This window comes from Macaca fascicularis, chromosome 6 (assembly GCF_037993035.2).
Source record: "Macaca fascicularis isolate 582-1 chromosome 6, T2T-MFA8v1.1".
NCBI lineage: Eukaryota > Metazoa > Chordata > Mammalia > Primates > Cercopithecidae > Macaca > Macaca fascicularis.
The window spans coordinates 188,258,055-188,282,500 of record NC_088380.1 but is presented as its reverse complement, the minus strand read 5'-3'; the positions used below and the strand labels follow the sequence as shown (position 1 = coordinate 188,282,500).

The following is a 24,446-nucleotide window of genomic DNA, read 5'->3' as shown; positions in this document are numbered from 1 at the left end:
GCTGCAAACAGCATGGATGGATTTCACCGACATCAATATTGAGCAAATGCAGCCAGACACCAACCGTCTGCATTCTATTGATCCCACATATGACGTTCACGCACGAGCCAAACTATCTATGCTGACAGAAGTTAAAATCCTGTCACTTGGGAGGAGGAGGTGCAGATACTGACTTGCAAGGGACATGAGGAAACTTTTTGCAATGCTCTATCTGGGTGATAGAGCACGTGTGTGTTTGTGCATGTGCACAAGCCAAGTGTATTCAATTCCATGCTCACTTAAGATTTCTGTACATATAAAATCTTGACACAGTACAGCTATATTTGTATGAAAATTGTTTCTTAAAACATGACTTTCTTAGTTGGAAAGGCTATTGTTTTAGATTTTACTGGTATGTAACAAATTACCACACATTTAGTGTCTTAAGACAGCATGGATTTATTATCTCGCTTTTTGTGCAAGTTAGCAAGGTTTTCTACTGATAACGCAGCAGGTGACCTCACAATGTTGGCCATTGCTGCAGTCTCATCTGAGGCAGGGGATTCTCTTCCAGCCTCCCTGCTTGTTGACAAAATGCATTTCTTTGTTGCTGTGGGACTGAAATCTCCCGTTTGCTTGCTGGCTGTCAGCTGAGGGCCACTCTCAGCAACCAGAGGCCCCTTTCCTTGAGGCCAGCGGTGCACAGTGTTTCTGGAACTCCACCTTCTTTTAAAGGCCTCACCTGATTAAGTCAGGCCCACCCAGACTAATTTCCCTTTTGATTTATCAAAATCAACTGACCAGGAACCTCAATCACAGCTGCGCAATCCGTTGTTCCGTAAAATGTGGCGTGGTTGTGGGAGTGACATGCTGTCATGTTCACTCAGAGGCAGGTGGCCTACAGGGCGTGTGCCCTGGGTGGGAATCTTGGGGCCCACCTTTGAGTTCTCCCTATGACAGTTACAGGCCTGAGAACCAAATAGATAGAGTCTCCCAGCAGAACAGGCTTTCCAAGTTCCTTACTTGTCTTTGTATTTGTAACTTGTTGAAAGAAGCTCCTGGGATGGTATGGGGGGGTTCCTGTCCTTCATCATTGCTGTGTGGCCACGGTGGCTTCCTGTGTCCACTTGGCATCCTCAGGCTAGGTGGGCACGCCGTTGTGTTTCACCAGGGGGATTGGGAGACAGAGGCACTGTCTACCAGCGCTCAGCCCCCGAGGTGCTCCCGGAGCACATGCCAGGCTCTGTTCGGTCCCCTCCAGCCTGCTCTTTCAGTTCCGGAGGATTTCCTATTTGTATGTTTAGACACTAAACCTTTTTCATTAACATGTGCTCACTATGGAATAATTAGACACACCCAAGAAGAAAAAGTAAAGTAAATGAGCTTTAAGAACATAAAAAGCACCCTCAACCATGCCACGTATATTGCTTTTTGTTTTAAAGCTTTTTAGACTATTTTCATGGATTCTTTAACTTATTTGTCATATATATATATATATATATATATATATATATATATTTTTTTTTTTTTTAGGAGGGGGTGGGGGGGTTGGTTTATGCAATTTAGCCCAAGCTGGGCTCAACCTCCTGGGCTTGATCCATCCTCCTGCCTCAGCCTCCTGAGTAGCTGCAATACAGGCGTGTGCCACCCTACTCAGCTCTATGAGCAATGTTATTTATTTATTTCCTTATTTATTTACGTATTTATTTATTTTTCAAACAGGGTCTTGCTCTGTCACCCAGGTTGGAGTGTAGTGGCACAAACACAGCTCACTGCAGTCTCGACCTCCTGGGCTCCAGCGATTCTCCCACCTCAGCCTCCGGAGCAGCTAGAACCATGGGTGCGTACCACCACGCCTGGCTAATTTTGGTATTATTTTGTAAAGACGCGTTTCGCAATATTGCTCAGGTTGATCTCAAACTCCTCTTCCCTCGGCCTTACAAACTGCTAGGATTACAGGCGCAAGTCACCGCGCCCGGCCAATTCTGTAACTTTCTCTTTTTTTTGAGACAGAGTCTCAATCTGTTGCCAGACTGGAGTACAGTGGCCATGATCTCGGCTCACTGCAACCTCCGCCTCCCGGGTTGAAGCAATTCCCCTGCCTCAGCCTCCCAAGTAGCTCGGATTACGGGCGCCCACCACCACGCCTGGCTAATTTTTATATTTTTAGTAGAGACGGGGTTTTACCATCTTGGCCAGGCTGGTCTTGAACTCCTGACCTCATGATACGCCCGCCTCCGCCTCCCAAAGTGATGGGATTACAGGTGTGAGCCACCACACCCGGCCCAATTCTGTAACTTTTAAAGGTACGCATAGGCAAATTACCTCCGGAAAGTGTCGAAAAATTACTTAAGTGTCATTGTCTGGGGTAAATACCCGTTGTCTGATGGCCATGGAAAAATAGACTGCAGATACATAAAGGGTGGGCTTTAGAGCTGAAGTTTAATAGGCGACAGGAAGAGGAGAAGCGCTCTCGGTAGCAGACCCGGGTCTCGGATAAATGGGTTGCCGGTTTTGTGGTGAAATGCAGCAGGTTTTACAGAAGAGCTTGAGGAGGCGGTGCCTGATTTACATAGGGCCCAAAGATTGGTCGGATCAGGTGTTTTATTTGGGTAAGGCCAGAAAAACTGGTCAGGGCTAGCTGTCATTTTCATAGGGCGGGAAAAGCTGTCTGTCCCCAACCCCAATCTTTTATTATGCAGATGGTTCTCTACCTGGCCCGGGCCATGTTGCTTGTTTCTTTTTTTTTTTTTTTTTTTTTTTTAGGTGGACAGGAAGTAGAATTTATTGGTGAATATTAAGAGGGGGCAGCACAGTGGAAGCCCTCATGAGTGCAGGGCCTGCCACTTGTCCAGAGCGCCATGATTGGGAACGTACTTGACCCATCGGGGATGAGCCGCTTCTCAGCCACCATGTCTTCAAATTCATTGGCATTGAACTTGGTGAAGCCCCACTTCTTTGAGATGTGGATCTTCTGGCAGCTGGGGAGCTTGAACTTGGCCCTGCACAGGGCCTCAATCACATGCTCCTTGTTCTGCAGCTTGGTGCAGATGGACATAACTTGGCCAATGTGAACCCTGGTCACAGTGCCCTGGGGCTTTCCAATGGCACCTCACATGCCTGTTTGGAGCCTACACTGGGGTAGTGCAAGGTCAGAAACATGAACATCCATCTGAAAGGACTGTCTCCAAGATCCTTTAGAGCAACCCATACAACAAACAGGCTGCATCACTACCAGGGAAGCTGCTGTTTGCAGCCATTGCACACTGGGCCCCCATGTTGCCTGTTTCTTTACAGGTGGTGACAAAAAAAAAAAAAAAAAAAGGGAAGATGGAGCCTCCATGTTGAACTGTAGCAGGACGGGCCGCAGACAAAACCTCTCAGACCCGAGTTGTAGAAGGAAGGGCTTTATTCAGCTGGGAGCATCCGCAAGCTACTGTCTTAAAATCCGAGCTCCCCGAGTGCACAATTTCTGTCTCTTTTAAGGGCTCACAGCACTAAAGATTTCACATGAAAGGGTCGTGATTGATTTGAACAAGCAGCGGGTATGTGACAGGGGCTGTATGCACCGGTGGTCAGAGAGAAACGGAACAGGGCAGGGAGTTTCACGATGTTCTTCTATACAATGTTAGGAACATCAGTTTCTAAGTCATGAGTTGATTTTTAACTACTGAGTTTAGGCCAGGCAGACCTGAGCCTGGTTTCGGGCTGCCTGTCTTTGGTTTTACTTTATTGTTCTTCTTCTTTTTTTTTTTTTTTTTCCCCCCTAAGAACAGGTACTGAGGATAAAACAATATAAAACAATGTGAGAGGGTCTTTCTCTTTTCTCATTTCCCCCCTTTGAGACTTTCACTCATTTTATTAGTAGGAGTTCTCACTCTTATTTTTATTATTTATGTTTCCCTGTGCAACAGATTGACAGTGATTTATATAGTATGCTGGTGCTGAAGCATTTTGGTGAACTAAAGTAGCGACAAAGATTTTTATCATCTGGAGAAGTACAGGTATCAGACAAGGGAGCAGTAAGCAGGTTCCTATTATTATTATTACTCCTATTATAAGAATTTTAAATCCTCCTATTGCTGGGAACCAATTTCTAAACATGGCTCCTGGATTAAGTCCATGCCACACTTGCATGGGTACATGTGCCAGTTTTGCTATATCTTTAACATATCCTCAACTACCTGCCCCTGATCATCTATGTGTAGACAACAATTAGTAAGGTTGGCTTTTCTACAAACTCCTCCTTCAGCTGCTAGCAAGTAGTCAAGAGCTAGTCTATTTTGATAGATAGCATTTCTCATCAGAGTTTCTTGCCAGGCAAGAACAGTCAAGGCTTGACTGGTTTTATTACTAATAATTTCTAAAACAGCTTGTAACTGTATGACTCGTTGAGCATATAGATGGGGGTCTGATATCCCATGAGCCATCTTGTGCCTAAGTGATGGCTCTATAGTATTGTATGATTCTTTCTGGGGGTCATTCATCATCTTTCTAATCACCTTTGGCTATGCTTCGTTTTTCGCGGGAAGCATAAACTGGGAAGCCTAGAAGTTCACCTGTTTTTATGGGCAGTAAGAACAAAGATGGCTTAATGGTGCCAATTACACAGCTACCTGTCCACTGAGCAGGCAGCTTAGCATAAGCTCTGTGTCCACATATCCAGTAAAACCCGGTGGGGGCAGTCCAGTCCCGGTGGAATTCTGGGTGGGCCCCAACAGTCTGCAACTTTGGAAATTTACTGAATGGATTTCTTTCTGTGTAATTGGAACTCCACCATGTAACTGTTTTTGCGGTACCATTATACAGCTTTTGCCTAAGACAACTCAGCCGTCCTACAGGATGAGTGAATCCCTTCCCTTCTCTAGCTATGCAATAGTGTCCAATGATTGAGGTTTTTAGAACCTAAAAATTGTCAGGGTGGTTCTTTTGGGCAGGGAACTCATCAGGAACTGGGTCTGTAGGAACTAAATTCTCGGGCTTCCCATGGCCAGTGATCTCGCATTACAGTTCCTCCACAAACATAACATGAAGTGACTTTTAGAGACTGGGCTACATGCTTGGCTAATTGCAAAAACAAATTTTTAGTTTTTCCTGGAATCTCAGGTCCTGGCACATTTAGTTTATCATAGAAAGTCTGAAATACTGGTTCTGGGGAGCGTCTTTGAACATCTCCTTTTATTAGGAGGCTTACACTAGGATCTAGTCTTTTTTCATCAATGCCTAATGTTATGTATTTTCCTTTATTCCATTTTGGGCCTGTGGGGTTTGTGATTACCAGTTCTTTTTTTTTTTTTTTGAGACGGAGTCTCGCTCTGTCGCCCAGGCTGGAGTGCAGTGGCGCGATCTCGGCTCACTGCAAGCTCCGCCTCCCGGGTTCACGCCATTCTCCTGCCTCAGCCTCCCGAGTAGCTGGGACTACAGGCGCCCACAACCGCGCCCGGCTAAATTTTTTGTATTTTTAGTAGAGACGGGGTTTCACCGTGGTCTCGATCTCCTGACCTTGTGATCCGCCCGCCTCGGCCTCCCAAAGTGCTGGGATTACAGGCGTGAGCCACCGCGCCCGGCTGTGATTACCAGTTCTAAAGGGTTGCGGCTGGCTTGTCCTTTCTGGAGCCAAACTGGATCTTTTTCATCTTCTTTCCAGGTAGCCTAAATGACACAAGACCAGTACTGACACATGTCACATAAATATAATTCTTGACAGACATACTTATTTGCTGCTGTGTAACTTTTTTCCTGGTCTAGAGAACCGCATCCTTTTCCATATTGCTTACTATTAACAGCGTCACAGGCATCAGATTTTAAGGTTACATTTTTGGGGATCCCCCTTTCTTCTGTTTTACCTATTACTTTACTTGTGTCGTTTAGGAAAGGACTAGTCCTTAGTCTTATTTCAAAGACTGTGATCATGGAAGGTTCAGAGGGGTCATAGCACACATCGGGCTGGTCACTTCCCGGATCACATACCTTGTACTGGGTGTTATTATACAGACAGGTTGCCTTTGGAATTCCTAGGCATTCATAATGGCTACAAAATAAAAAGATTGTCTTAACTTGTCCTACCTCAGTGACCTGATGTATGCACTGAAGGCAGTGCTCTGTGTGGGAAGAAGCAGTGGAAGCTTTTAACACACAAGTCCATGTTATAAGGAAAATAAGTCCCAAGACGATTTTCCTCATGCTTCAGCCGTGCGTAGACCAGTCAGCTTCCGGGTCTGACTGGAGCAGGGCTTGTCGTTTTCCTCAGGGTCACTTTGCAGGGATTGTCCAGGCTTGGTTTGGCCTCCTAGGTCTCAGTGGCTGCGGGCTTCACGCGGCTGTGGCAAATCCAGGCTGGGATTCCTTCCACCTTTACCGCTGTGGGAGTGGTCAGGATAACGGTCTGGGGTCCCCTCCACCGTGGCCGCAATGGAGCCACGTTCCAGTCCTAGATCCACACACGGTCACCTGGAGAAAAAGGGTGAACTGGGGAGAATAAGCTGACTGGGCACCTCTCATTTACCCAAGTTGAGATAGTCTGGGCAATTTTCCCCAAGGCCTGTAGCTGCCGCTGTAATTCAATCTCACTTAACTCTTGGGGAGTACCCGGAAGTCCTCGCAGCATAGGAGGAGGCCTATGATACACAATTTCATAGGGGGAGTATCCTGTTTTCTTAGAGGGGGTACACCTAATTTTAAACAATACTATAGGAAGGGCTTGTAGCCATTTTAATCCTGTCTCCTGACATACTTTCCCTAGACTATTTTTGATAGTTCAATTCATTCGCTCCACCTTCCCCGAACTCTGAGGTCGATAAGCGGCATGTAACTTCCATGTGATTACTAATACCTTTGCTGTCTTCTGTGCCAAGTCAGCCACAAATGCCGGCCTATTATCTGAGCCGATTCCTAGGGGCAGTCTAAACCTAGGGATGAGATCTCCAAGAAGCACACGGGTTACTTCACGAACTTTTTCAGTTCATGTTGGATAAGCCTCCACCCACCCAGAGTAAGTACACACTAGAACGAGTAAATACTTGTTACCTCCGCATTTAGGCATCTCTGTGAAGTCCACCTGAAGATCTTCAAAAGGAGCTGCTCCATAGGCTGGTATGCCGGGAGGCACAGACGGGCCTTGCTTTGCATCGTGCTGTCGACAGGTAACGCATTGCTGCGCCACAGTTTTAGCAAACGCTGGCAAGTGTGAGATGTAGAAATACCGGCCTAACAGCTTTTCGAGTGATTCTTGGCCTAGATGGGTAGTTTCATGTACAGCCAGCACGACTGTGGCTCCTAGCAGCTGTGGCACAGCTATTCCTCCATCTGGTAACTTTATCCATCCTTCCTTTATTGTTTGTCTTCCCTCTGTTTGAAGAAAATCTTTTTCCTCTTTAGAATAAGTTGGCACCAGATCAAGCATTTGAGGGAGTAGTGGGGCTGTGACTGATGCCCGGTAAGGAGTAGATGCTGCTTTTCGTGCCTCTGTGTCTGCTCGGGAGTTTCCTTGGCTCACCGAGGTGGAAACTCACTGGTGTCCCCTGCAATGCATGACTGCCACCCTTTGTGGTTTCTACACTGTTTCTAATAATTGTAGAATTTCTTATTGATGTTTTATGTCTTTTCCTCTAGAAGTTTTTTTTTTTTTTTTTGAGACAGAGTCTGGCTCAGTCGCCCAGGCTGGAGTGCAGTGGTGCAATCTTGGCTCACTACAAGCTCCGCCTCCCGGGTTCACACCATTCTCCTGCCTCAGACTCCCAAGTAGCTGGGACTATAGACGCCCGCCACCACACCCGGCTAATTTTTTGCATTTTCAGTAGAGACAGGGTTTCACCGTGTTAGCCAGGCTGGTCTTAATCTCCTGACCTCGTGATCTACCCGCCTCGACCTCCCAAAGTGCTGGGATTACAGGCATGAGCCACTGCGCCCAGCCTCCATTATTTTCTTAATAACCTTGCTTTCACTTTATGAACTCCCCGAATTCTTTTTTTTGGGGGGACATGGAGTTTTGCTCTTGTCACCCAGGTTGGAGTGCAATGGCTTGATCTCGGCTCACTGCAACCTCTGCCTCCCGGGTTCAAGCAATTCTCCTGTCTCAGCCTCCCAAGTAGCTGGGACGAGAGGCATGTGCCACCACACCCAGCTAATTTTTGTATTTTAGTAGAGACGGGGTTTCACCATGTTGGCCAGGATGGTCTCCATCTCTTGACCTTGTGATTCATCTGCCTCGGCCTCCCGAAGTGCTGGGATTACAGTCGTGAGCCACCATGCCCAGCTGAGCCCAGGAGTTTCAGACCAGCCTGGGCAACATAGTGAGACCTTGTATCTACAAAAAAAAAAAATCAGTTGGGCGTGATGGCACGTGCCCATAGCCCCAGCTACTGGGGAGGTTGAGGTGAGAGGATCCCTTGAGCCCAGGAAGTCAAGACTGCAGAGAGCTATGATCCTGCTACTGCACTCCAGGCCTGGGTGACAGAGAGAGTCCCTGTCTCAAAAACAAAGAAACAAACAAAAAACCCAAACAACAACAACAAACAAAACCAAACCAAAGAAAACTACAACCCTATTAGGTATAATAAATAAATTTAGCAAGAATGGAGGATACAAAATCAATATACAAAAATTAATTGTATTTCTTTTCTTTTTTTTAATTTTTGAGAAGGAGTCTTGCTCTGTCGCCAGGCTGGAGTGCAGTGGCGCAATCTCAGCTCACTGCAACCTCCATCTCCTGGGTTCAAGCGATTCCCCTGCCTCAGCCCCCGAGTAAATGGGATTACAGGCGCCTGCCACCACACCTGGATAATTTTTTTGTATTTTAGTAGAGACAGGGTTTCACCGTGTTGGCCAGGATGGTCTCGATCTCCTAACCTCGTGATCCGCCCTCCTCAGCCTCCCAAAGTGCTGGGATTACAGTGTGAGCCACTGCACTCAGCCTCTTTTCTTTCTTTCTTTAATTTTTTTTTACCTACCGGTAACTAGTTTTGTTACTTTGAAATTGTATTTCTTTAAACTAGCAATAATTCAAGAATGAAATTAGGTAAACAATTCCATTCACTATAGTATCGAAAATTAAAAAAATACTTAGAAATAGATATTTAGGCTGGGCGTGGTGGCTCACACCTGTAATCCCAGCACTTTGGGAGGCTGAGGTGGGCAGATTACCTGTGGTCGGGAGTTTGAGACCAGCCCGGCCAACATGGAGAAACCCCTCTCTAGTAAAAATACAAAATTAGCTGGGCATGGTAGTGTGCACCTGTAGTCCCAGCTACTTGGGAGGCTGAGGCAGGAGAATCACTTGAACCAGGGAGGCGGAGGTTGTGGTGAGCCGAGATCATGCCACTGCATTCCAGCCTGGGCAACAAGAGCGAAACTCCGTCTCGAAAAAAAAATTATAACAATTTAAATAAATAAATAAATAAATAAATAAATATTTTAAAAAGCAGTGTGGGCCTTGTATTCTGAAAATTATAAAACATTTTTTGGAGTGCAGTGGTGTGATGTCAGCTCACTGCAACCTCTGACTCCTGGGTTTAAGCGATTCTCCTGCCTCAGCCTCCCAAGTAGCTGAAATTATAGGCACTGGTTACCATGCCCAGCTAATTTTGGTATTTTTAGTTAAAAAAAAAAAAAAAAGGCTACTGTGCTCGGCCTATAAAACATTATTAAAATAAAGAAGATCAGCTAGTTGTGGTGGCTCACGCCTATAATCTCAGCACTATGGGAGGCTAAGGCAGGAGGATCGTTTGAACCTAGGAGCTCGAGGCCAGCCTGAACAACATAGGGCGACCTCGTCTCTAGAAATAATAATAATGATGATGATAATACTACTAATAATAATAATTGGCTAGGCATGGTGGCTCACGCCTGTTATCCCAACAATTTGGAGGCTGAGGCAGGTGGATCACTTGAGGTCAGAAGTTCAACACCAGGCTGACCAACATGGTGAAACGCTGTCTCTACTAAAATTACAAAAATTAGCTGGGTGTGAGCAGTGGCTCACACCTGTAATCCCAGCACTTTGGGAGGCCAAGGCGGGTGGATCACGAGGTCAGGAGATGGAGACCATCCTGGCTAACATAGTGAAACCCCGCCTCTACTAAAAATACAAAAAATTAGCCAGGCGTGGTGGTGGGAGCCTGTAGTCCCAGCTACTCGGGAGGCTGAGGCAGGAGAATGGCGTGAACCCGGGAGGTGGAGCTTGCAGTTAGCCGAGATCGCACCACTGCACTCCAGCCTGGGTAACAGAGCGAGAATCCATCTCTATCGAAAGAAAGAAAGAAAGAAAGAAAGAAAGAAAGAAAGAAAGAAAGAAAGAAAGAAAGAAAGAAGGAAAGAAGGAAAGAAGGAAAGAAGGAAAGAAGGAAAGAAGGAAAGAAGGAAAGAAGGAAAGAAGGAAAGAAAGAAAGAAAGAAAGAAAGAAAGAAAGAAAGAAAGAAAGAAAGAAAGAAAGAAAGAAAGAAAGAAAGAAAGAAAGCAAGAAAGCAAGCAAGCTACAGTAATCAAGATGAATGGTATTGGCATAAAGATAGGCACATAGACCAGTGGAACAGAATTGAGAGCGCAGAAACAAACCTTACATTTCTGGCCAGTTGATTGTATTCTCTTGATAGTTTAATATACTTTTTACTGAAGTAAAACATGCCATGAACGCACCCATGCAGCCACCACCCAGATCAACAAATAGAACATTCCTAGCGCCGCAGAACCACCCCCGGTGTTCCCTCGGTCAGTATCCTGCTCTTCTTAAACGCAGCCACGCTTTTGACTTCTCACACCTACATTCGTTTTTGAGCTTCACATAAATAGAATAACCCCTATGTAGTTTTTGGTGTCTTGATTCATTCTGCTAATGTTATATTTTTATATTTGTTCATGTTGTTACATGCAGCAGTGTGGGGTTTTTTTTTTTTCTGCACATTATTTTTAAAGTTGAGATATAATTCATGTATCATAAAATTCACCTTTAAAAGTGTACAATTTGGCCAGGTACAGTGACTCACGCCTGTAATCCCAGCACTTTGGGAGGCCAAGAAGGGCAGGTCGCTTGAGCTCAGAAGTTTGAGGCCAGCCTGGGCAACATGGCAAAACCCCATCTCTTTTTTTTTTTTTTTTTTTTTTTTGTTGAGACGGAGTCTCGCTCTGTCGCCCAGGCTGGAGTGCTGTGGCTGGATCTCAGCTCACTGCAAGCTCCGCCTCCCGGGTTCACGCCATTCTCCTGCCTCAGCCTCCCAAGTAGCTGGGACTACAGGCGCCCGCCACCACGCCCGGCTAGTTTTTTGTATTTTTTTAGTAGAGACGAGGTTTCACTGTGTTCGCCAGGATGGTCTCGATCTCCTGACCTGGTGATCCGCCCGTCTTGGCCTCTCAAAGTGCTGGGATTACAGGCTTGAGCCACCACGCCCGGCCGCAAAACCCCATCTCTACAAAAAATAGAAAAAGTAGCAGGACGTAGTGGTATGTGACTGTAGTCCCAGCTACTTGGGAGGCTGAGGGGAAGATTACTTGAGCCCAGGAGGTCGAGGCTGCAGTGAACTGAGATGGTTCCATGGCACTCCAGCCTGGACAATAGGGCCAGACCTTGTCTCAAAAAATAAATGAATAAAGTAAAATAAAATAAAAGCATGTTCAATAATGTGCAGTCATTACCAGCAGCTAATTCCAGAACATTCTAATCACCCCCAAAAGAAGCCCCAAGTCCATTAGCCATCATTCCTTACTTTCCCTCTCCCCAGCCCCTGGTAATCTACTTTCTGTCTCTATGGATTTGCCTACTCTGGACATCTCATATAAACTGAATCATATAATACAGGGCTTTTCATATATGGCTTCTTTCACTTAGCATACTATTTTTGAGGTTCATTTATATTGTACCACATACTAATATTTCATTCTTTTTTATGGCTTAGTAATATTGCATTGTTGACCAGGCGTGGTGTCTCACACTTTTAATCCCAGCACTTAGGGATGCCAAGGTAGGAGGATCCCTTGAGCCCAGGAGTTCAAGACCAGCCTGTGCAACATAGGGAGACCCCTGTCTCTATCAAAAAATTTTATAATATTAGCCATATGTGGCAGCTCACACCTGTAGTATGAGCTACTTGGGAGGCTGAGGCAGGGAGATTGCTTGAGTCCAGGAGATCAAGGTTGCAGTGAACTGTGATCACAGCACTGCACTCCAGCCTGGGAAACAGGGTGAGGCCCTGTCTCAAAAAAAAAAAAAAAAAAAAGTTTAGCTTTGTGTGAATATACTGCATTTTATTGATCCCTTCATTAATTCATGGAAATTTAAGTTGTTTCTTTCTTTTTTTTTTTTTTTTTTTTGAGACAAGTTCTCACTCCGTGCCCCAGGCTGCAGTGACACAATCTTGGCTCACCGCAACCTCCACCTACTGGGTTCAAGTTAGCTTCCCAATTTAGACTCCCAAGTAGCTGAGACCACAGGGGGACACCACCATGCCTGGCTAATTTTTTTTTTTTTTTTTGAGACAGAGTCTTGCTCTGTTGCCCAGGCTGGAGTGCAGTGGCTGATCTTGGCTCACTGCAACCTCTGCCTACCGGGTTCACACCATTCTCCAGCCTCAGCCTCCCAAGTAGCTGGGACTACAGGTGCCCGTCACCATGCCCGGCTAATTTTTTTGTTTCACCGTGTGTTAGCCAGGATGGTCTCGATCTCCTGACCTTGTGATCCGCCTGCCTCGGCCTCCCAAAGTGCTGGGATTACAAGCAGGAGCCACCATGTCCGGCCATAATTTTTGTATTTTTTTATAGAGACAGGGTTTTGTCATGTTGCCTAACCTGGTCGCAAACTCCTGACTTCAAGCAGTCCATCTGCCTTGGCCGCCCAAAGTGCTGGAATTACAGGCCTGAGCCACTGCCAGCCTTTGTTTCCACTTATTGGTTATCATGAAGAATTATACTGTAAACATTTTTGTGGAAGTTTTTTTTCTTTTTCTTTCTTTCTTTTTTTTTGAGACAGAGTCTCACTCTGTCGCCCAGGCTGGATCGAGTGGTGGTGCAATCTCGGCTCACTGCAACCTCTGACTCCCTGGTTCAAGCAATTCTCCTGCCTCAGTCTCCCAAGTAGCTGGGACTACAGGCACCCACCACCATGTCCAGTTAAGTTTTGTATTTTTAGTAGAGACGGGGTTTCACAATGTTGGCCAGGATGGTCTTGATCTCCTGACCACGTGATCCACCCGCCTCAGCCTCCCAAAGTGCTGGGATTACAGGCGCGAGCCACCGCACCCGGCCAATCTGAAGTACTTTTAAGCATAGCCTGGTCGCTAATTCTCAGCCTGACACCCAGCTATGTGGCCTCCTCTGGACACTGTGCAGGGCGCTTTGGTTGGGCAACACATTGTGGAGGTTAAAATTCAGTGTCTCCATCCATAAGGTCATTCCAGATGAAGACTTGGATTCCACGTCACAATCCCAGTGCTCAGTGAGCATGCCGTCCAAGTCACTTGGGAGCCTCCCCTGGTGGAGGAGGCCCATTCTGCCATAGCCACTGCAGCTGCTCACGGAGGAGTAGCGCCCAGGGCACTCGTCTGCATGGGGTGGGGCAGAGGCACTGGTAAAGGTGTCTCCTCTGGGGTCAGGTGGTTCATACCTGAGGTGTGGGGCTTGATGTTTCCCATGTGAGGCAGGGCACGGCCATCACCTGCAGATGTCTGCTGAGCGTGTCCAGGGTGGGTATGGGAGCTGGGAGGCATCATTTTGTTGTGAGATGCCTGGCTGCCATAGGTCGACATGACTGAAGGCCCATCACCATCAGCCCAGAACCTGGCTGTTGGGTTGGGCTACCCCAGGATCTGCTGGTGTCATGCTTGTGGGGAAAGAAAGAGAGATCAGACTGTTACTGTGTCTATGTAGAAAACGGAAGACATAAGAAACTCCATTTTGTTCTGTACTAAGAAAAATTATTCTGCCTTGAGATGCTGTTAATCTGTAACCCTAGCCCCAACCCTGTGCCCGCAGAGACATGTGCTGTGTTGACTCAAGGTTTAGGGGCTGTAGGGCTGTGCAGGATGTGCTTTGTTAAAAATGTGTGTGCAGGCAGTATGCTTGGTAAAAGTCATCACCATTCTCCAGTCTCCAGTACCCAGGGACACAATGCACTGCGGAAGGCCACAGGGACCTCTGCCCAAGAAAGTCTGGGTATTGTCTGAGGTTTCTCCCCACTGAGACAGCCTGAGATATGGCCTCGTGGGAAGGGAAAGACCTGACTGTCCCCCAGCCCGACACCTGTAAAGGGTCTGTGCTGAGGAGGATGAGTGGAAGAGGAAGGCCTCTTTGCAGTTGAGATAAGAGAAAGGCATCTGTCTCCTGCTCGTCCCTGGAAATGGAATGTCCTGGTGTAAAACCTGATTGTACATTCTATTTACTTAGATAGGAGAAAACCGCCTTATGACTGGAGGTGAGACATGCTGGTGGCAATACTGCTCTTTACTGCACTGAGATATTTGTGTAAAGTCAGACATAAATCTGGTCTACGTGCACAGGAGGCACAGCACCTTTCCTTAAACTTATTCATAACACAGAGGCCTTTGCCCGCATGTTTTCCTGTTGACCCTCTCCCCACAATTACCCTATAGTCCTGCCACATCCCCCTCGCTGAGATAGTAGAGATAGTGATCAATAAATACTGAGGGTACTAAGAGACCAGTGCCAGCGCCCCTGGTCCTCTGTATGCTGAGTGCCGGTCCCCTGGGCCCACTTTTCTTTCTCCATACTTTGTCTCTGTGTTTTATTTCTTTTCTCAGTCTCTCATCCCACCTGACGAGAAACACCCACACCTGGGCCCACTTTTCTTTCTCTATACTTTGTCTCTGTCTTATTTCTTTTGTCAGTCTCTTGTCCTACCTGACAGAAATATCCACAGGTGTGGAGGGGCTGGCCCCCATCAATAATGTCATTATGGGGAGGAGAGTCAGGAGTCAGCAACTCCTCCAGGAGTCCCGCTGCACAGCTACACGGACTCACAGCTCCACAACTTGATTTGTGGTCCTGGAGCGTTTGCACAGGCATCTGGGGCAAAGGGCTCATGTTGGACTGGCACTACGTCTATTTTTTTGTAGTTTGGCTGGGCGAATTCACACTGGTGTTTGGTGGCACAAATGAGTAGCATGGCGTCTGCTGCATCATGGAGCCAGGGGCGAACTGGGTCCACACAGTTAATGATGTCAGTACTCAGAGAAGGTTGAGATTATCCAAACCTTTTCCATGTTTTGGGATTGCTTTTCTCAGACATACGGGGTGGAGTAGGGGCCATCTTTGCCGAAGATGACCGGTACCCCACAGAATGCACAGCCCCATCTCTAAGATCTTCCCCTTTGGTTATAATAGGTGAAAGTCTCCCAGTAATAGTACTAGCATTTGAGCTAGTTCGAGGGCGAAATGTACTCCAGCTATCAAAGTCATCATTGCCGTGAGAGCCAGGGCTTGCAGGCCTTTTGGAAAATTGGGGTCCAGGGCTGTCCTCGGCACCGGCCCCCACCCCGCCCCGCTAGACTACAGGGGTGCTTTTTTCGTGGCATCTCGGCTTAGGCTCTGAGCGCATTTGCTGTTGCTGTCCGTGGATGCAGCTCTTGTCCTAAGACATCTCCCATTCTTGCCGCCCTCTGGATCGAGCATCCACCGAGCACTTTTTCCAGTTCCTTCGTTCTGAGCGCCAGTCAACTTGCTGCGTAGGAACAGAAGATGAGGACGTGAATTCCTCCGGCCCGCAGAGCTGTTGCTGTCGCCCTCATCCGTGAAGCAGGGCACGCTCTTGACCATCCACTCGCAGATCTGCCACAGCGCGAGCCGCTTCTCCGCCGAGCCCTGGACTGCCTGGTGCTGAGGTCGGCGTGGGACAGGTCGCGCCCCGCGTTGCGATGGGACGAGCTGCTCCTGCGCTGCTGCCCCGCGAGCGGCCCGGCCGTGGCGGGGTCCCGTGTGGGTGCTGCGGCGGCGAGGAGCGCAGGCCGCCCGCCTCGGGCCCTGGAGGTCCCCGCACAGCCCCCGGGGCGGCGTCCCGGCGATCGCGGAAGCCCTCGCTGTCCTCCAGCGGGCTCAGGTTGCTCGTGAAGTCGGCGCTGACCGCGCGGGGCTGGAGGTGGCCGCGTGGGACCCGCGGAACTCCCGCCGGGGCAGCGGCTGGAAAACCGGGTCGACCTCCGTCCCCCGGGATGCTTCGGCCCTGGGGTCCCCTCCCCTCCCCTCCCCTCCTCTCCCCTCCCCTCTCCTCCGCCAGCCGCGGGCGAGCCAAGAAAGGGGAGAGCAAAGCACCGGGCGGAGGGGAGGGGGCGCGAGGAGGAGGCGGAGATTCCGGGGACAAGGTCGGTTCGGCCCGAGGCTGAAAGAAACTGGGAGCCAGGCGGGGGCGGCGGAAGCGCGAGTCCAGAACTGAGCCCGGCGGGGCCGTGCGCGGCGAGGCTGCTCCCGGTCCGCTGCGCGGATGGACGGCGGGCCGGAGCCCCGGGCCGGGGCGGATCCGGGCACAGCGGGCGCCGCACTCCCGCAAACAGGGCCGTGGACCCCGCGGGCCGTGGCTCTCCCCCGAGGCGCGCCCTCTGAGCTGCTGCCTGTGGACTGCGGCACGGAGGCTGCAGAACTACGCGGCCGCCCGACTGACGGGGTCTGCCCTGGTTTATTTATTTTTATCTTTTTTTAAAGTAAGAGTGCAGAAGGCTTCCCCTCCTCTCACGCCACCTCTCCAAAGAGGGCCAATGTGGGTGACTTTCTGAGTGGTCCCCAAAGCAGATCCCGAGGCCTGCGCGTCGCGAATCTTCTCTGCCAGGGCGCTGGTGGAGTAGTTTCTCAGCTGGTGCCTCTGGCCCAGCGAATCCTGCCGGATGGCGGTGGTTCTGGAACGCCCTGTGGATTCGCCCTAAGGCCTTGTAGGCCCGGGGACTCTGGGGATATTGTATAAAGCAGGAAAATACGTAAACGGGTTCCAGGGGGAAGGTAGTGTGGCCGAGCGGTCTAAGGCGCTGGATGAAGGCTCCAGTCTCTTCGGAGGCGTGGGTTCGAATCCCACCGCTGCCAGCTTGGCGTGGTTTGTCCATTTTTGTCCCCCCATAGGTTACAAAAGGAGGATTCGTTGGAACTTTCCTCGGGCCCCACGCTTGCTCGGGATCTGGATTCCATTTGGCAGCGCGCAGCCGTCCAGTGGACGGGCTTTGTAGGGAGTTCCTCGGACCTGGTGTTCACAGCAAGTGAGGTGGGTTCAGTTCTTCCCAGGTTCCAGTGGTTGAGGTGGAAAGGCAACGGTATAAATACCCTGTATAGCGTTTTCTCCTTAACCAGGTGGAGATAGTGGTGGAGTGTTGTAGGCTAGTCCTAAGTGTAATACGTTTGAAGTAATGAGGTAAAAAGTAGAAGGAAGTGTTTCCGCCCGGTTTCGAACCGGGGACCTTTCGCGTGTGAGGCGAACGTGATAACCACTACACTACGGAAACCTGCTTGGCTTTCGTGTGCCATCGTAATGACCGACCACACAGGGCCGTCTTTTATTTCCTCATCGTAATTCAGAGCTTCCTCCATGCGTCCCTTCTAGCTTTATTAATGAGCATAAGCACACACACAAAGATATTTCAGCACCTGGAAGGCTGAGGCGGCAGGATAGCTGGAGCCCAGGAGGTCGAGACTGCACTGAGCTATGATTGCAGCACTGCACTCCAGCCTGGGCGACAGAGCAAGACCTTATCTCGAAAGAGAGAAAAGAAAGAAACGAGAAAAGGAAGTTTTCATGTGCAATGTGGTGGCATAAGTGGGCACGAGAGTCCTGAGAGAGGATGTCCCGGCGACAGTGGGTATGGGGGTTGAACAGCAGGGGCGCGCTGGCACCCACCATTTTCAAAGAGAAGAGACATTCAGAAGAAGCTGCTTGGGGAATATGAGGCCACGTGTTCGTGAGTAGAGCTGAAGCTTGTGTGTCCAGAGAAATTGGAGTGGAATGAAAGAGGAAGTAGCCTAAAACACCATTTTTATTGTTCTATTGTTTGGTAGAACTCTAGATTTTCCTAGCAGCCACTGCTCTTGGACATTTAGATTACTTTCCTCCCACCAACAGTATGCAAGCGTTATGAAGGCTACCCCCTTGGCAACATTTGGCACTTTTCATTGATTTTTTTTTTTAACTTCTAGCCATTTGTGGGTATGTAGTATTCCTTATGGTTTAAGTTTGCATTTAGCTGATAAGAAAAGATGGGCACTTTTTCATGGGTTTATGGCCCATGTGTTCATCTTACTGTGTGAAGTATCTCTTTAAATATCTTGTCCATTAAAAACAAACAAAGAAAAAAAACACACAAACAGAAAACCCCAAGAAACAAAAAACAAAGAACTGGCATGGCATGGTGGCTCACACCTGTAATTCCAGAACTCTGGGAGGGCGAGGTGTGTGAATTGTTTGAGCTCATGAGTTGAGACCAGTCTGGGCAACATTGGGACATCATCTCTACAGAACGTCCAAAAATTAGCTGGGAGTGATGGCGTTCACTTGTAGTTTCTGTAGGTACTTGGGAGGCTGAGGTGAGAGTATTGCTTGAGCCTGAGAGATGGAGGCTGCAGTGAGCAGAGATCTCACTGCTGCACTCCAGCCTGGGTAACAGAGCAAGATCCTGTTCCAAAAAAAAAAAAAAAAAAAAAAAGACTCTCATATGTTTTTTTAATCTGGAAACTTCTAAATTTCAGCTTGTATGTTTAAGTGTAAACTCTTTCATATAATTTTTTTTGTTATGGTGTGAGGTTGGGATTAAGGTTAATTTCTTTCCCCTATGGATATCCAGTTGTTCCTGAACCCATTGTTGCAAAGACACTATTTCTTTTTTTTTTTTTTTTTTTTTTGAGACGGAGTTTCACTCTCTCGCCCAAGCTGGAGTGCAGTGGCACGACCTCGGCTCACTGCAAGCTCCGCCTCCTGGGTTCACGCCATTCTCCTGCCTCAGCCTCCCTAGTAGCTGGGACTACAGGCGCCCACCACCGCACCGGGCTCATTTTTTGTATTTTTAGTAGAGATGGGGTTTCACCGTGGTCTCGATCTCCTGACCTTGTGATCCGCCCGCCTCGGCCTCCCAAAGTGCTGGGATTACAGGCGTGAGCCACCGCGCCCGGCCCCAAAGACACTATTTCTACATTGAATTGCTTTGGTGCCTTTGGTGAAAATCAAATAACTGAGTATATGTGGGCCCAAATTCTTTTTGTTCATTTTTTGCTTTTCAATTAAAAATTTCAAATAGGCCAGGCATGGTGGCTCACCCCTGTAATCCTAGCGTTTTGGTAGGCTGAGGTAGGAGGATTGTTTGAGGCCAGGAGTTGGAAACCAGTCTGTGCAACATAGCAAGACCATGTCTCTACAAAAAAAAAAAAAAAAAAAAAGTTAGCTGGGCATAGTAGTGCGTGCTTGTAGTCCCACCTAGTTGGGAGGCTGAGGCAGGAGGATTGTTTGGGCCCAGGAGTCCAAGGCTGCAGTGAGCTGCAATCACAGCAGGGCACTGCTACCTGGATGACAGAGTGAATCCCTGTCTCCAAATAAATAAACAAATAAGTAAATTAATAAATGTTTGCATTAGATGAATTATGCCATGTTTTGTTTATCCATTTGTCAATGAATGAACATTTATGTTGTTTCCAATTTTTTTTTTTTTTTGAGACAGATTCTCACTCTTGTCACCCAGGCTGGAGTACAGAGGAGCCATCATAGCTCACTACAATCTCCACCTCCTTGGTTCAAGTGATCCTTCCACCTCAGCCTCACAAGTAGCTGGGACCATAGGTGTACACTACCACACCTGGCTAATTTTTGTATTTTTTATAGAGACGTGGTCCCTATGTTGCCCAGGCTGGTCTGGAACTCTTGGCCTCCAGCAGTCCACCCACCTTGGCCTCCCAAAGTGTTAGGATTACAGGCATGGGACACCTTGCCTAGCCTTTGTTTCCACTTTTTCGCTATAATGAAAAATGATGCCATATATATTTTGTGTACATTTTTTTACGTGACAAAAAGGTATATATAAAACTCTCTTTTATATATACCTAGGAGTGGAATTGATGGATTGTATGGTAACCCTATGTTTAAATTTTTGGCATAGCAAAGTGAAACTTGAAACTAGCAATTCCACTAATACTGTTTATTTGTATGATATTTCCAGAAAAGGCAGATGAAAACAGAGGAAAAGCAGATCACTTCTTGTGTACCGCTGAGGCTGAGAGCCAGGATTGGCTGCAGATGGGCATGTTGGAAATCTTTGTGGTAACGGAACTGTTTTAAAAGTGGATTGTGGTGATGGTTGCAGAATCCTATGCAGTGACTAAAAAATCATTGATCTGTGTATTTACAATGAGTGGATTTTATTGTATTGAATTGTACCCCAATAAAGCTGTTATAGAATGCTAAACCATAAAAACAAACCTCCAAACACAGCAACAGGCAGTTAGTGATTCCCTGGGATCAGCTCAGGTGACAGTTGCATTGTGCAAAATGATTCCTGTGACCCAGAGTATAATTAATGTTTACATAATGCTTTACCGCAGCCTTGGAGGGCAGGTAACTTGCACCTTGAAACTTGAAGGTCTTGCTAGTATTGCTTGTAATCAAAGTAAAGTAATTGTATAAATAAACAAGGTGTGAATAAATTTAAGGAGATGCCAAGTAAATGAAGGAGATGAGCAATCACCGCGAGACTGAAGCTGGGAGGGGCGTGACGGAAGTCATCCAATCCAAAATTATCGGAATAGAGACCTTGCCAATGGATGGGTTTAAAAAACGAAAAGTGCGTGTTACAGAAACGAAATGAGGATCCGTCATAGGATCCAGTTTATGGTCAACACGGGGACGTCCACCCAATACTGTGCGTCTACAGGAGGCACTAATGTGTGCTGCTGTGCTTTGGGTGTGATGTGCAAAGTACCGGTCCTTGAGGAGATGCGGGCACTGGTTTTTATTTTCCACAGCTGTCTTTTTAAATCTAGAAGACAAAAGCTTCTGTTGAGGAGCGCTGGGGGCTGCAGGAGGGTCGTGGAGTTGAATGTGCTGGCCCTCTGCAGGAGCCGCCTGTGTGTGTGTGTTTGGGGGGTGGTGAGCTCCTGCAGTGGCTGTCAGGGTGCGAGTTACACAACCCCTGGAGGTGGCAGTTCCTTGTCTGTAGAATGGGGTGAGAGCAGCGCCTTTCTTACAGGTGGATGACGAGGGTTAGAGCAATTAACACAAGCACTAGCACTAGGTAAGACTGAAGAAACACTCACTGAATTCACAGCTGTGCCAAGGCAGCTCAGTTCCAGGCCCAGGGGACACAGCATGAGGGACACAAAACGGAAGGATCCTTCTCCCCAGAGGGGAAGGGTGGGGGTGAGGTACAAGGGAAGACCGAGGCCGCACAGGCGGACAACGGTGGACGGCACTGCGCGATGGAGAGGGGCCTCCGCCCAGGGAGATGTGGAAGAGGCTGCGCTGGGCGCACGGAGCTGCAAGGGAAAGGCGGGTGCGGGGGCTGCAGGGGCGGAGCAGGAGGCTGGGCGAGGACCGTGCGTACCCCCAGCAGCGGCAGGAAGGAGACAAGCCTGGATAGTGGACCTGTTTTCCGCAGCCTCGGCTTCTGGTTTGTGTTCAGGAAAAGCCCGCGCTCAGTCCGGTCTCAGCCACTCCCAGGAGCGAGCGCAGATCGCGCTACACCCGTTTGTCGTCCTCCGCTCCCGCCTTGGGAGCAGCAGCATCTCCGCGACTTCCCCGTGTCCGCGCTTTCTTCCAGGGCTTGGCAACCGGAAAGTGTCTAACAGCGGTTCAAGGAACCGCCTCTGGGCTGCAGCGGAGCGGGGACATCCCTTGGGAACGGCAGCGGGTCCTCTGGTCGCGCCCAGGAACATCCCGAGCCTGCGAGTCCGATCGCGGGAGTCCCCCAGGCCGACGCCGCCCCAGCTCGCTCGCAGCTCGCCCTGGAGAGGACCTGGAGCCTCCGCGGATGACCCGAAGCCAGGGGTCCCCTGCACATTCTCGAAGCGGCTGCAGGGAGACCTGCCCGGCGCGCCTGGGAGTAGAGCAGCGCCGCAGTCCCTCTCGCTGAGCGGGATCTGCCCCTGTCTGCTGGACCTCTCCAGGGCCACGGGTGGGGGTGGTACTGTCCCCGCGGCAGCCCTCACCCCGTTCCAGGCGCCGCCTCCCTGGATGGGCCAGCTCTTGGAGAGGGCCGGCTCCTCTCAGAGTTGGTCTGAGCACGGAAGAGAGCCTGGGTGTCCACTGTTTTCTCAAACCCACCTGTATGTTACACTGTGTCCTGGATGGGGTGAGGCTGGAGCTCAGAGAGGGACAGCGGTGTGAAGAGCTGCGGTGGTGGCATCTTCCCTCGGGCTTTCTGGAGAAGGCGCCTCTGAGCGGATGGGGCTTCAGACCCGGCTCCCTGTGAGCTGTGAGCCTGTGTGGGCAGCAGCCAGCCAGGCAGCCCTTCACCTGTGACTGGGAGGTCGCGCTGGGCTTGGGTTTCCTGGAGGTTTCACCCTGGGCATGGGCCTGGGAGTGCCAGGGCCGTCTGTGAAGACGTCTGGAGGAGTTTCCTAGGGCTTCCAGAACAAAATAGCCCGGCCTGGGGCTTCGACAACAGATGGTCGTTTTCTCCCAGGTCTGAGGCTGTGAGTCCGAGATCAGGGCACCAGGAGGATTGTTTCTGCGGAGGCTTCTTTTTTTGGCCTGCAGGTGGGCGCCTTGTTTCCGTGTCCACACGTGGTGTTTTGTCTGTGCACCTGCACCCATGATGGCCCCGTGTGTCCACATTTCCTCTTCTTCTAAGGACACCAGTCAGGTTGGATTGGGGTCCACCATAGTGACCTCATTTTAGTGTGACCACCTCTTTAAAAGCCCTATGTCCAAATACAGTCACATTTTGAGGTGAAGAGGGTTGGAGTGCTAAGATGAATTTTGAGGGAAACACGATTCCACCATAACAAGACTTTTCAGGCCTGAGATCCCCAGGTGAACAGAAAGGCAGAGTCCAAACTGCAAATGGAGGCTCTGGGGGGTTCAAAAGTGTCACCTGTAGGCTGGAGGTGGGAGGAAGTGATCTTCTGGGGCTGCTTGGCTGGTTGTTCCAATGCGTCCAGGAGGATAAACCGGGTTGGCGCTGCCTTTGCCCATTTGGAAAGCCATCTGGATTCATTTCCAGTGTTGTGTGTTTCTGGAGGCGATGCATACCCAGGCCGAGGGCCAGTTTAAGGACCTGCTCTGTGACCACAGGCCAGCCACTCCCATCTCAGCCTGTTTTCACATCAACAAGATGAGGGTGAATGAGATGATCTCAAAGGTCCCTGCTGGCTCTAAATTCTCAGCTTTCCTGTCCCTGAGATTCGTCCTGTTTCTAAGATCTCTGCTGAATATCCCGCCCCTCAGCAGAGTGAGTGAAGCCAAGATAAAGAGCCAATTTTCTGGGCTGTTCTTCAGTACAGGTGGAGAAGGTGGCCCATGTGACTGAGATGGGGCACCCACCCCCAAACGCCTCCCCACTGGCATCCCTCCTGGCACGGGTCTTCTTCCTGACTCCTTGACCCCTAGAGCCCTGGGCCTGGGCCACAGCAGGAGCTCACAGCTGTCTGTCAGTAGAGTCATTCCACCGCTGGCTCAGCTGCTCTGGGGTAGGGCAAAGCTGGCCACTGTCTCAGAAGGACTCATAGGGTGTTCCAGAAGACAGGGAGGGCCCTGGGTAGACTGGGCCCTGCTTACTCCTCTCAGGACAGAGTCTGGGTAAGTTGACCAGAAGAGCCATTGTCATCATGTGAGCTGGCTCGCAAAGACGAGAGCTCAAGGAGTAAAAGTGCAGATTGGTATAAATTGTCACAGTGTCCTGGAGGGGGCTTCAGAGGTTACTTGGTCAAATGCCCACAGCGTCTTCTGGGGAAACCAGGAGTTGAAGGCTGTGCTGCCTGTGGGCCTCCCCCTCTGCTCTAGTCTCTGGGAGAAGGAGGGGGTGAGGAGGTTCCTCATCCGGGTCTTATCTGGAACCTCTTTCCTCCTGATCACCGGACTCTAGGTCCTGAGTTTAAAACACCAGTTTTCCCCTCTCAGCAGGGGTAACTGGACTCCTGCATTCATTTCCACTCAGGATTGGCCTGCACAGGGCCCTTCTTTAGCCTTTAAACTTATCCTATGTCTTTAAATTCATTTATCTGTTCCCTGCTGTGCGCACACTCAGTCATCCCCACTCCCACGTCTGTGTGAGCAGGGCTGTGCGTGCCAGGGCACCTGGGTTTGTGAGGGTGTGGGCACCTCTAGACATCAATCTTGGGCACATCTCCCTTTTCCCCACTGGTCTCTGGGCTCATCCACATGGCTGCCCACCCCCAGTGACCATGCCCATCCTGGCCTCACCCCCAGTGACGATGCACGCCCTGCTCCTCCCCCAGTGACAATGCACGTCCTGCCCCCACCCCTGAGGGTTTCTTGGGGACATCCTAGGTGTGATCTCACTGGGTCTGGGCTGCCCCCTCCTCACTGCCTCCTAGGAAGCCCCAGCCCCTGCTCA

General features: G+C 49.3%; 1 long non-coding RNA gene, 2 other non-coding genes and 2 pseudogenes across 4 annotated transcripts; 1 reads left to right on the top strand and 4 right to left on the bottom strand.

The window, feature by feature from the left end:
- Nucleotides 1–3,158: 3,158 nt before the first annotated feature.
- Nucleotides 3,159–3,276, bottom strand: LOC135971551 (small nucleolar RNA SNORA70; annotated as a pseudogene).
- A 1,984-nt stretch (nt 3,277–5,260) lies between these two features.
- Nucleotides 5,261–7,150, bottom strand: LOC135971500 (uncharacterized). Of its 2 annotated transcripts, XR_012414487.1 has the most exons (3): nt 7,006–7,150; nt 6,046–6,429; nt 5,261–5,631 (listed from the first exon to the last, which is right to left on the bottom strand). It is a non-coding gene; the product is annotated as an uncharacterized lncRNA (long non-coding RNA). The 2 variants fall into 2 exon arrangements; XR_012414486.1 differs by having other exon boundaries at nt 5,261–6,429.
- Nucleotides 7,151–12,248: 5,098 nt separating this feature from the next.
- Nucleotides 12,249–13,782, bottom strand: LOC102139030 (forkhead box protein O1-like; annotated as a pseudogene).
- Nucleotides 13,783–16,904: 3,122 nt separating this feature from the next.
- Nucleotides 16,905–16,986, top strand: TRNAL-AAG (transfer RNA leucine (anticodon AAG)). Its single transcript has one exon. It is a non-coding gene; the product is annotated as a tRNA-Leu (tRNA).
- A 340-nt stretch (nt 16,987–17,326) lies between these two features.
- Nucleotides 17,327–17,399, bottom strand: TRNAV-CAC (transfer RNA valine (anticodon CAC)). The gene has a single exon. It is a non-coding gene; the product is annotated as a tRNA-Val (tRNA).
- Nucleotides 17,400–24,446: the final 7,047 nt, after the last annotated feature.